We start from the raw sequence: 13789 nt of genomic DNA on the forward strand, positions 1-13789 counted from the left end.
TGTAAATTAAGTATTATACACTTATAGATGATTCATAAGATAATTTATAAAGTGTTGTTTCAAATGATGATGACTTAAATGTCCTTTATTCATTTATACATATAATGATTTAGATGTGCACTTTATGAACGTGTTTTAATACTGAAATTCCTGGTAAATGCAGGTAGTTACTCATTAGTTAAGTATGTTCTGCGAAAGTATGTAAAGTGAGGATTAATCATCTATAAATCCTTAATACTTAATTTACAAATGGGGAATCCATCATTTATTTTATTCATTTTTGTTCATGAATTGCATACTAATGAGTTACTAATGAGTATTCATGTTGGAACAATGCTTTATAAATGATGAATTAAGTGTGTATTCATGTTTTACTAATGCTGAATAGTGTGTAGTTATTATGAAGTGCTAGCAAATGCATATAATGCATTGCAATGAGAATACAGTATGTTTAACATGTAATATTCACTAACACCCTCTTTGTTTTCATCCTTAATGAACATGTATTTTATATCACTAGCTGTAAATATCAAACCACCGTTTCAGTGTCTAATATCAGAGCAGCTCAGAGACATGAGCTGCTCCTCCTGAGATACGTGTTATGCTTCTTCTGCCAGCACCGCCTGCCCTCATATGTCCTCTTATTCCCTCTGTCTCTTTGTGTGTGTGTGTGTGTGTGTGTGTGTCTCTCTCTCTCTCTCTCTCTCTCTCTCTCTCTCTCACATAAGTCCCCCAAACATCTCTGCGAGTTTGGTATTTGGTTTTTCATACGAGATTGAAACGCATTGACCCTGAATATTCAGAATCTCATTCAAAGTGTCAGAACGTCCTCACGGTATTCATCCATTCCTGGACCGTCGTAACGCAAATTGATTTATCTGTCATGGTTGCCCATTCTATATGTATGATACCTCCCTTTTTCACAAGCCGCAGCAATGACACAGGTATTGTTTTCACCTTGGTGAGTGTGTGTATTTGTGTAGATTGAGATGAGCATTGACGCGGAACAGAGCGCTGAAAATATATATATTTGAAACAAACTGTACTTACACACACCTTTACGTAAATACATATTTTCCACCTCTAGAAAACACAAAACAGAACCAGTCCTTTGCCCACATGCTAAACAGTGTTGGGGTAGTTACTCAGAAAAAGTAACTACTTACACGTTACTAGTTACTTCTGAAAATTGTAACTAGATTACTTTACTAGTTACTGCATTTGAAAAGTAACTTCACTACTAGTTACTTTACCTTCCATTTTTTTAAGCAAATGTCCAAATTAACTGCAAAGATACCTGGACAAACATCATGGCCCTTTCATCACTTTATTTTCAATTTTCAATAATAATTTGTTCTTAATAATTAATATAATTTCCAATAATAATAATCGCGTGAGTCACACGACACTTCCTGCATGAACAATCTACCGTAAACGTCGGGTTACGAGCCGCTACTACCTTCGGTCAGAGTCCCCGTTAGCTCCCCGCTGTAGCCGGCTGGGGCTCCTGCTAGCGCTCTGTCACTTCCCCGCTAACTTCCGCTAGCTCTCCGTTAACTTCCGCTAGCTCCCCGAAAACCACCGAAGGTAGCGGGACCAGGCTCGACACCCGACTTGGGCAGAGGGGTCGCGGGCAGTAGCAGCAGCAGCGCTAGCTAGCAGCTTGTTGCTATTGTTCATGCAGGAAGTGTCGTGTGACTCGCGAGCCACTAAAAGAGAACTTTTCGGACTGGTAAAAATGGCTTGGGTAACGCAGGAAGTTCCTGAGGTCTAGTAAAGTAGTGTAGTTACCAGTATTTTGAGTGTAATGCGTTACTTTACTTTGTTACCTATAATAGCAATATCGTTACTGTAATCCGTTACTTTGTAACTCGTTACCCCCAACACTGATGCTAAAGGCTAATCCCCGTCTTCAGAGCCCAGTGGCCGGTGTCATGGTGGCGGTCTTCTTGTTGATTATTTCCCCGTGAGCGTCCTTCGTTGAGCAGAGCCAGTTGAAACGGGGCCTTCTCTTTACGCAGCTTCACACCAGAGTCCCCCTCATAGATTTTTGATGAGTTAACTTTGACTGAGCGTTATCTTTTGTTGGTCTTTTGCTTGTTTTGCTTCATTGTTCGTGTGTTTGATTCAGAGGAGGTGTGTTTGGTGTAAAAGTGAGAAGCTGCCGGTTTGAGGTTCCTCAGTTTTCAAGACACCATGCTGGTAAAAGCGAATTCCAATAGTCCCATGTTGTTTTACAACAAGCTATAATCAGTTATTCAGCTGCTAACAGATGTTTCAGGAGATAATCTGCAAGTTGTTTTTCTTCTCCCGCTGATTAAAAATAAATGCTGAACAAAACATCAAGTCAACAAATCCAAACCAATACGCAGAGACGTAAGCAGTTGTTGCTGACAAATATGTCCGACAGGGTGAAAGGCTGTTGAACAGCAATAATGTATTCTAAAGAAAAGAGTCTCCGTCTGCAGGTATGCGTGTGTGTCCTTCACATATCTCCACAACTGTTAATGCGATCTACTCCTCACTTGGCAGGTGTACTGCTGTGGACCTAAGGGGCACATTTTTCAGGTCAGATTTAATGATTTTTGAGTCTCAGGCAGACGCTGCCTTACTTTTCACTGTCTCTTTAACTGGGAATGTTGTATAGGCAGTGGGAGAAGAAGAAGGCTACTAAAATATATGTTTCCCTGGAGTAAAACTATTACTAACCGCACAGTAAAAGTTCAACATCTGTACAAAGAGGACCTTTGAATAGTAATATGAAGCCGGTTAGTTTAATTAATAATAATAATGAGTCATATCTTCATTGTTATATTTTGTGAGTCAACAAACAGTAACATTTCAGGTAATTGTCTTACTACAATGTTTAAAGTTGAAATAAAAGTACACAGTTAGTAGTATACAGCTGCATGTGTTTTATTTGCTATTGGAATAGAAACTTAATTCTATATTTTTCATATATCTAATTATTGTTTTAAATCTATTTTGAGTTGAGGCCCATGTTGCCGACCCGGCCCGACGGTAAAGTCTGCTCTGGTGTTTCTGACCTTAAGCCACTACTTGGGAGTGTGACGCAACTATGTGTGTGTGTGTGTGTGTGTGTGTGTGTGTGTGTGTGTGTGTGTGTGTGTGTGTGTGTGTGTGTGTGTGTGTGTGAGGACCCAAAGAAGCGCGTGAAGTGTGAAGTTGTTGGTGTGAGTATTCAGCCCGTTCAAACCTGCCATGTTTTGAGCTGCATTACTTAATTTGCCTGAGACATTATATTGTTGTGTCAATTAAATTAAATCTACTCCACCATGAATATTCTGCCAGTGTGTGTTGTGGTAATGTCCCGCTATCTGTACCCTCAAAGTGAACAAAAGTATTTTCTTAGAATAGCTGTTGTAGCTGTAGCCTTCATATGTTAATTGTAGACTTATATCACCTGCTGCATGTCAAAGGCCTAGCTTTTAGTTTTCAGTCTCAAAAGGGAGAGAGAGAAAGAAAAAAAAGCTTTTCCACTACAGCAACATTTATTGTACAGTAATGGATTGTGGGAGCAGGCTGACAAGGATGGAGCTGTGATCACCTTCAAAGCTGAAAAGAATCCGGTGAGCTAATGGGACTTTGAATTTAATGTGCCTGGACACGCCGTGCAGTGTTCTGGAGGCAAAAATGGTGCAAAACATTCAAAACATTGTGTTTGTTTTCTTTTCATTTTCCTCTTAAAAGTGCACCCCGCTGGCTCTTTAAATGGCGGCCTGGGTGCACGCTTGTGTACGTACACTTCTGCACTGACAAACCGAATATTCAAACCTGCAGCTATTTTATCACCGTCTGCAAACAAGATCTGCTTTTGAGGGATGGTGAGTCAACATGCCAGTACTTAAAAGAAGGAGAAACTAAGCAATCAATACTGCTTTGCAGTCATTAGAAAGTAAAACCACTTCTCCACAGTCTTAGCCTCTGGATGGGTCTTGAAACAGGAGACCGGTGTGGGGCTGTTTGATGTTTGATGGTCTACGGTGGAAAGCGGAATGCCTAATAAATCACAATCCAAATAAAAGAATAACATAAAGAAGTATAAAGAGCGGTTTCTCTCTGTCCGTTCTCAGAAGAGAAATAATGATCCACCTCTTTCGCTCTCCACCTCTTCTTAATTGTCTTTCAAGTCCTTCTTTAGAGAACTCAAAGCGAGGAGAACGGATTAACAGAGGAATTATTGACTAGTTTTACTTTGAGGGGAGAGCGTGGAGCCGCCCATTTGTCTCGTGGCTTTCGGTGTTATCAAGTGCAAAAGTCCAGCAATTACTTTTCCTCCAACCTTTAGGGAGATCAGGAAAGTAGGTTTCTGTAATCCGTACTTTTGTGCGATGGAAGTGGCGTCTCGTTATATTCACACACGCTTGCATTTGAATTCACTGCTCATGCTTGTGGAGGCCAGTAAAATCAATCCATTCTGAAAGTCTCAGCGTGGAGAATCTCGGCCGTTTGGCGTTTATTTAGCCGTCCAGGGACACATTTAATTAACTGGCAGCATGTCAGTTCCTGGGAGTTTGAAGGGTTGAGAATCTGGTCATGTACCGTAAGAACTGCTGCTGATGTTTTTTTTTTACAGTCCAGCTTTGTCATTGCTTTATTATTCCTCCTCTCTGACACACAAAGGTTTCATTTGCAGCCATCACAACTGTGCCCAAAACGCAGATCTTTTTTTTTTTCGGTTTTATTGCGGGGCTAGAAGGACAGCAGGACGATGAGGGGGCAATGGCTGTTTGAGGCGGTCTACGATAATGTAATCAATGGCGCTAATGGAATTTGACTTCCATAAAGAGCTAATGTTGGTGAGCCTTTGCCACTAATTTGCATGGAGAAGGCCGTGGCGTCAAAAACACCGCAGAGAGCCATCTGGAGCTGCAGCCCAATGGCAGCCGCCCGCATATGTCATTAGCAATAATTACAGCTACTGTAAGCCAATCAACATCACACAAGAAGCGCACCGTTTGGAGGCGGCTGCCATTGGGCTTCTGTGCCAATGTCCCTCTGTGACATGTCTTTACTTCTCGAGTTCTACTAGACTCCAACTCCATTGTTCAAGGACAGCCCACTTCCAAGGCTCCTGCACCAACAAACATCCAAAGATAGCTGATAAAAAAGCTGATTAGCTAGTTAATTACACATGTAAACAGCTTAAACTTACTTGAAAATGTCAACATTGCTTGGTTTAGTTACAGAAATGGTGTGTTGGTTGTGTCAAGATGGTTTCTATGTTGTCAGTTTTTTCAATATCCATTTTAAAATTGAGTGGATCCTGACCTCATAATAATGATTTTAAACCATTAAAGTTTTCATCTTCAATCTGTTATGCATTTTAGTTCTAAATACTGTAGTAGTATATCATATAGGATATTTTTCAACATTTAAACTATATGAATATCTCAGTTTATTAACTTCTGTTATAAAAAAAAAAGGATGGTAATTCTCTCAATTTGTACTAATTGTTTACTTCATACTGCATTTTCAAAGAGTGTATTTGACTGTCACTATGTTGTGTACATTGTTATAGTTTAGCACATTGTTAGCCATGCTATGGCTAAATATGGAAACTATGTTACGGGTCAACCAAGTTGCCCAACTCATGAGTATAGCATATTTAATGTGACAGTACTGTGATCATTGGGAATATATTTTCTTTTTTTTAAAAGCATTCTATTTTTGTAGTTTCTTTGTTCGTGTGAAATGTAATCCCAAATACAATAAGTTGCATCCTAATCTTATCTACTTTAGGTCATTGCCCAATCTTTACCATCTTGCAAACATCTTCCTGTCTTCCTACCCGGTCAATAGGTTGTAATTCTTTAGACCACGTACTGCATCTCTATGAATATCAAATATTCTTATGCATTTGTTTTTCCGTACCCCGTTGCAGACCCCATCTTACTCGCTCTATTGGCTTCAGGAATTATTGCCTTTTTATTGCTTTTGGCTCACTTTTGCTTTCTAATTCAACCTATTGGCAGGCAGCTGATAGTGCTGAGTGAGTAATAAAGTGCTGTTGAAGACCGCAGGAAACATATGGATCTTTTCTGGCGTCTGCATATGTGATGTATACGGCCATCAATGTGCAAATATATACATGTGCACTGGTGTCAGAATGTGGGCGGGAGGCTCAGCTACAGTTTGCATCTACTTACTCAAGGTGTTTCACTTTTACTTGGAATTTGCAAATGAAAGTACAAATGAAGTGCTATTTCAATATTTTTTCATGCTTTTTGTTGCCCATACAGCTGCAAACTGTAAATGAAATGGCAATCCCTAAATGACAATCCCTAACATTCATGATTATTACACTAATACAATAAAACTAGTTTTGCACTTCAACATTTTTTTTAATTGGCATTTAAAACAAACTATAGCTTTTAAATGTATATTTTTTTGATAATATCACCCATCTCATGGAAATTGTTGGCAATTACAAACACTTTCAGTCTGAAGGACCAAAACACTGCTGATGGTTTGGAAAAAAAAGGAAATTAACTATAAGGGGCAAAACGTGGCAATGCATCGCATCTACAAATGAAGCAGTGCAGAGCTTTACTGCAGCATTTACTTTTGGCAGTATGTGAGGCCTTATTATTGCAACAGAAGCCAGGAATCCTTAATCCACAGGGGTCTCAGTGGGAAGGAAAAGCTTCTTGAACAATCCCCGTTCCTGGAGCCTGTGGTGAAATCCAGCGATCAGTCAACCCTGAGCCCCTGAGCCTCCTGAGGGCTTGGGACTCAGGCCAGTGTTTTACAATGGCCCTGGTGCACTGAGAAGAGAGAGGGAGGAAGAGGCAGGGAGGAAGAAGAAGAGGGAGAGACAGGGAGAGGAAGAGACAGAGATGTAGCGATTGGGAGAGAGAGAGACAGCCAAGGTCTGCTGGGAAAAAAACATCATAACTCACAAACACATAAAAAAAACTGGCTAACATCGGTGTATTCATAGAGCTGAGTTACAAGGCTGGCGGGACACAGCAGTGGGTGTTGATTTTGCAAGACGCCTCCACACACACATACACGTTTCCAGATACAATGTTCAGCCACACAAGTTGACTTTACTGAAAAAATTGAAGAAAACTGAGTGCCTTAACAAATTTAAGGATGGGATGATGGTGAAAAAAACTTGCTTGAGTGACTTTAATGCCAATAGATTAGAAGAAACAATTTAATGTCATAAACTGAAGGTCAAATTGACTTTATATATATATGTGGAGCGGGTGTTAATCCCTACTCTACCTCTGATTGGCTATTGATACATTTATTAAAATGTTCTTAAAAATAGCATACAGTAACATCAATAAAACATGTATTGGTTGTTGTTACATAGCAAAAAAACAGTCCATCTACCATTTATAACCTTTAAAAAACATATTTTATAAATGCATATTATACGCTTCTCATGGTAAGCAAGGGAAGCTTTTTTTTTCAGCTCACCTCTCGATCTATTTTTCCCTATGTACTTTGGATACTCCAGGTCCAGTACATAAATTGGGCCAGACAGGAGGCTGCCTGAGGTGGCTTCTTCAGTTCATCCATGACAGCACTGCCTTCCAAGATGTCCCCTGCTTTTGATGGGTTCAGGTGAGGAGAGGCCACATTTTGGGGCCTTTTGGATCTCCCCTATAAATATCCTGACAGAGTGCGAGAGACATGAAAGAAAGAAAACTATTATGTCCCGTCAACATTTCCAAGTGCGTCTGTGTCGCGCCGATGCATTCCTATCTGGATAGAAGTCTTTGCACAGGGGACCATTTTTGGGAACAAAACCGCCTTTCAAACTTCATCACCGTCAATATCATTCAGGGCCCAACAGATGCCCACAGGAGGCCATCTTGTTCATTTTAAATCAGTGATTTAGAGACCATTCGTGCCGCACATTGCATTGCCTTGCTGTGGTACCGGCCAGAAACCCCCCTCCGTCACCCTGGGACGTTGTATTGTTGAGATGTGGACGGACTGCCACACGGTTTTACACAGCTCATAAAATAAGAAAGGCAGCTTTTGAGAAAGAAAAAAAAAAAGAGAAGGGAAACCTTTTGCAGATTGATTGCCGTCATGAAAGTACAATCCGCTGTTAAATGTCACAGAAGTTATGAGCTGTGATGAGAACAGGGCTTTAAGGATGGAACCATGCTGTTCTTCGTCAATAGTGAGAAATCAACATCAGCTAGAAGTGTTTAATTTAGCACGGGGTACACGCATTTTTTAATGCACGGCAGTCGCACTGCTCATGTGTGACAAGATCTGTGATTCATTCAGTTGCCATTTAGTGAAGACGACCTTTGACCGCAGCTAACTAAGTAAACGAAATTCACATGAATTCCTTTTATGAGCATCCTGCATTGTTCCGTTCCCAGAGATTGACCTTCCATCTCAGTTTGACCTGCATGTGAAACACCAGAAATGTATATTCATCACCACACTGTTTCTTGACGTGGATCCATTCCACGAGCGGCTTTGACGTCACCCAAAAGTATCTCCTCTGTAAACCGGAAGCATTTAATATGATATTTCTTCCCACAAAGCAAATGGTGAGTCATCCATCTGACCCTTTTTATAGGAAAAGCATGTGTCTCTTGCAACAATATGTTCATTGCAATAACTGTAATTGCACATTCAAGTGTGTGCAGGCAGAGAGGCCTGATGGGTGGTCATCAATGCTCATTTGATCCTCCACCAGAGGGCAGTGCTAAGTGCTCTCTTGACCTCGGAGCTCCGCTCGACTCCCCGGCGGTGCAGCGGCTGCATCTCATCCCACCTACGACTGTAGCTCAGAGCTGTGGTTGTTTGCACTCGGCACAGTCTCTGAACATGTTGTGTAATAGGATCAAAAAGTTAATTGCTGCAGATGATGTTAATATGTTGTCTGTATTCCTTCAACGTGCAGTACAAATCGAGTTTGTGCAGCTTTAACTTTCTGACAGTGTGGGATGAAACTTTTCCTTCCTTGACTATGCTCGGTATAAACCCTCAATTTCAACACAGCATAAGGTGGGGCGGGTGCTTTGGATGTGTGCCAGCACCTCTAAAAAAAAAAACAATACAAGAAGAGAGGATGCACAGTATCATTGAGAGTGTTGAAACTGAGATTTCTCTTCTTTTTTCTTATAATCGCCTTGTCGCACTGCGCTAAGCTTTGTATCTGAGTGTCTTTTGTGTCTGAACAAGCCAGACGCAAACACAAAAGGCAGTCAAATATTTCTTTAAGGCTCCTAGCAGGTTTATTTAAATGTTTAAAAACGTGAATGATACTGGGTCTCCACATGGCATACTCCATCAAGGTTGCAGAATGTAAGGTAATTAGTCCCATGAAGCTCATTTCTGCTTTTGAGAGGAAAATCTTGACCAATGGCGAGCTGAAGAAGTGGTGATGCTGCTTTTATGACGCGTTAGTTAGGGGAAAAAATAGATGAAAACACATCCCCTTGATCTCCAGCCTCTTTCATATGACACATTGTTTGTTTTTAAATACAAAAAAACATTTGTCAACAGTTTCTCTTTTAATATCATCACCGCAAAACATTTTTTTTGTCTGCCTGTGTACTCACCAGTGTGGTCGGGCACTGAGTCCAACTGTCTCTCCACCCACATCGTGGCATTCCATACGCCATCACTTCACAGTATATGATATAAATATAGGTTTCCAATTCTGGAACAAATACAATGCAACTCAGTGACGTGGCGTCTTGTTCAATTACTGTTTGAGTGCAAAATGAGAGACATATGTTTGGCGAGGATGAAACTGCCGGAGAGCAAAGATGGTTTAATCAACGTAGGCCGTGATCATGGAATCCACTAGACAGTAAATATATAAATGTATGAAAGGGAAAACGTATCTAGAACTGCAAGTACATATCAAGATTAGATGTAGTATTTTCTAGCCATCCTAAATTATAACTAAATAGATATCTTTGATTGTACTTTATTTTAAATCCTTTTATGCCTTATGCCTTATCCTCTATGTATGTGTATATATATATATACGTATGTGTTTATATAATATATATAATATATATATATATATATATATACACATATATATATATATATATGAGATCAATGCCACTTCTGTTTGTAGGTAAATACAAAGCTTTGAAGTACTGGAATTGCATATTTTGTTACCTTTGGATAGCAGGCTAGCTGTATCCCCCGTTTTCAGTCTTTATGCGAAGCTAAGCTAACCTGCTGCGGGCTGTAGCCTGCTTTACATTTACCCTACAAAAAAAAAACTTGACTGACTGAGTCAGGCAAAACTTTGTTAGACAAAAAACAACAAATTAGTAAAATAAAAAATAAATAAAAAAAAAAGAATTGTATGAACTCAGTTTCATACATCAGGAACAAAGGTTCCGAGGAGAGCTTGCAGTCCTCTCCTTGTTTATGCTGCAATACATTACTTATTGATTTCAGGTGAGAAACCAAAGGAGGTTTTCTTTTGCTCCAAATAAAAAGAGGCCTCACAGTAGTACGCGCCTTGGCTGCTCTTCTCTGAATGCTTCAATCACCTCCTGCCTCTGCCTCCAAAGACAACTACCTGCTTCATATGCACTGTCAACGTCATTGCTGCCTGTTTGCTGCATTGAAGCGCCACGATGTTCTGAGCACAGCGGGGGGAACTCAGTGTTACAGTACCAACGCCACCCTCCCATTTAGCAAGTTCATATGCGAGCAGCTTGAACGGGCTGACATTCCTCCCTTTATCAAGTGAAACGGCGCGTGAAATTCTGAATTTGGTTTTGTGTACATGCTGACTGGCACACAATTGATTGTTAGAAAGATGTCTGTCCCACTCTGTCACACTGATGATCTGTTGGCTTTGATGGTGGGGAAATCCAGTTGCTGTGGTGTTATGCCTCACAGTGTCAATAAGAGTGGCTTTTTCCTGTTTTCTGGTACAAAGCAAGAATATGTTAGAATATAACCTTGAAATTCTCACAAATTTGGGACCGACTCAAATTGTAACCTGGTTAGTAAATAGATATCTACTAAGTGAGGTTTAACTGTGCGATGTTGGCATTGTGCCATCTTTGAAACAAAGATCTGCTTAGTTTTCCTCCTTCTTTCATGCATCTTTGTGTATAATTTACTTTTGTTTAGCTTTTTTCTCCGTCATTTAACACCTGAGGATCCCCATCTATCTGCAGAGCTTGGCATTAGGGACGGAGATCCAAAGTCACAAAGCTGTCAGGGGGAAGATAAACACACTGGATGTGGGGATGATTTGCAGGGAGCCCTGTGCCTTGGAAAAGTACATGCTAATAGAGATGTATGTTAACATCAAATTCCATAACACAGTTTAGGCTGCAACCACTTATTATCAAGTTACATTGCCTTCATTTCCTCTGGAATCATTTGACTGACAAGCTTAATCCTCTCTTCTCCTTGAGCAAACATATCTAAATAAGTGATTATTGTACTTGTAAAAAAAAAGAAGGTGACACAAATATTGTCGTAGGAATTAGCATCATTAATATATGTAGTAGACACAGCATTACATGTGTACACGCCGCAGATGAGTCAACCATTTTGCCAGTGGTGTCATGCATTAGCTGAGGTGAGAAAAGGAAATTAAGTTGACACTGCCGATGGGTTGTCAAAGAAGGACTGTAATAGGCTTACAGCGGGAAGAAAGTAACTCTGACAAGTAGCGTCTGCTAATGTTGCAGCACAAAATAGAAGCTTGGAAAATGATATTCGCCATGCTTTTTAATTATCTGCAAATGTTGGCTGTTGGTCATTGTGAGTCCTTTGAAAGTTGAAAATGTGTCCTGTGTGTGAACTGACTATCAGTGACTGTCAGTCAGTCAGGGTAGAGAATCACTGTGAACATGCAGCCTGGAGCATTTATTGATGAGAATTCCTCAGAATATGAATCACAAATAATTCTGAGAGCTTAATTTTGCCTGCTTGATAAAAACATCACGCTACATTCTCAACATCTGAGTTCGATCAACACCTTTGTGACAGTGCAAGGTTCATTAATCCCACCTCACTGGGACGTGCATAGAGTCTCACATCTTAAAATAGATTTATTTGAGGTAATATTCCACTAAGACGTATCCATATAAGCCTGTTACCGTCTCCAGTGCAGGACATATTGAGCTATTCGTCAGAAAGCCCACGTACAGAATTATATACAGACGCTGGAATGCTAATCTTATCTTAATACTGTATGTGACAAATTCCTCTCTGGACTCCACAGCTCGTTCCTGCATAGAAACATAAAATCTCCGCCATGCATCACGTCACAGGCAGCTATAGAGAGAGAGAGTGTACAGTCATTTGAAAGTCCTTTATTGAGATTAATTATTGACCAAATAACTCTATCGTTTGGCACAATGTATATAGTAGGGCCGCAACCGTAGAAATAAAATAGGAGTAGAAAAGAAAAATACAATAGAAAATGGACGTTGTTAGTTAGTTTTTATGTTGACAACCACGTCAGTGGGGCCGTGAAGTGTTGTCGCAGGTTGCCAGGAAGTGAGCGGACGTAACTTTGGGTACAAATTGTTGGCTATTTAGATGGTTTGCTTGTCCTTCTCCAGAGCGATGGGGAATGAGGCGGAGGAACCGTTGGACCCAGCTCACTGTTCGGCTCATTTTCTGTAGCCAGGGTAGCATTGCCGAAACTAGCTAACTAGCCAGCTGCTAATGCCGGCCTGCTAATGCCGGCCTGCTAATGCCAGCCTGCTAATGCCAGTCTGCTAATGCCGGCCTGCTAATGCTAACCTGCTAATGCCAGTCTGCTAATGCTAACCTGCTAATGCTAGCCTGCTAATGCCAGCCTGCTAATGCCAGCCTGCTAATGCTAACCTGCTAATGCCGGCTTGCTTGATAATTCCACGATGCTTAAATGCTACACTGGTTGCAGAAAAAGAACAAAGTTGTCACTTGTCTGGCGATAGCAATGTGTTTTGCTGTGAGTTAAGAGTGGGTGGATGAATCATTTTACTCATTTACTCTGGCTCTCTACACTTCATGAAGTTACAACTGCACTGCTCATTTTACTGCAAAACCTCACTTCACTTCTGTAATTCTGTTTAGATTATAGAGAAGTTTGCCCACTCCATTGGACACAATAGCAACAGTACACATACAAATGACTACCCAACTATGTTGATTTTAATGGGGATTTCTCTTCGTCTCCTATTTTATTTCTGTGGCATTAACTAACAATTGCTTTTATCATGGACTATCGTGCAGGTTATTTTCTTGAATAATCAATTGATGGTTAGTGTACAATGTCCCAGAGTCCATGGCAACATCTTCAAATGCCAAGTTTAGTCTAAAACCCAAAGAGAAAAGTGTCACATTATCACAATTATCAACAATTAATGATTTGTTAATCAACTCATGGTTGCAACAAACTCACTGATACTAATACAACCTCAATTTGTAATGATATGCTTGTTCACCCTTTCATCTGTTATGCGGTGTTCACACCGGACGCGACGCGAATTTGCGGCGCGACCAGTTTACATGTAAAGTCAATCCACAGACGCGCTGCGGCGCGAATTGGCGAATTTGCGGCGAGATAGACGCGTTGGAGGCGGCGCGAACAGAACGTTTGACCTGGGGCGAACAAAGCGAAGGACGCGGCGCGAATTCGCGTGAGTTGAATTATCCCAACTCTGGCGGAGAAATCGCGTGACGCAAAGTTGCGGCAGCCAATCAGCGTTGAGAATCAGCGTTGAGAAGCTCCGCCCGTCACCACCGCCGTCTCCCCGTTTCTGAATGAAACTGCTGCTGCTCCGCCTGAACCAGCGCTGAC

This window comes from Taurulus bubalis (genome assembly GCF_910589615.1).
Source record: "Taurulus bubalis genome assembly, chromosome: 9".
In the NCBI taxonomy this organism is placed as follows: Eukaryota; Metazoa; Chordata; class Actinopteri; order Perciformes; family Cottidae; genus Taurulus; species Taurulus bubalis.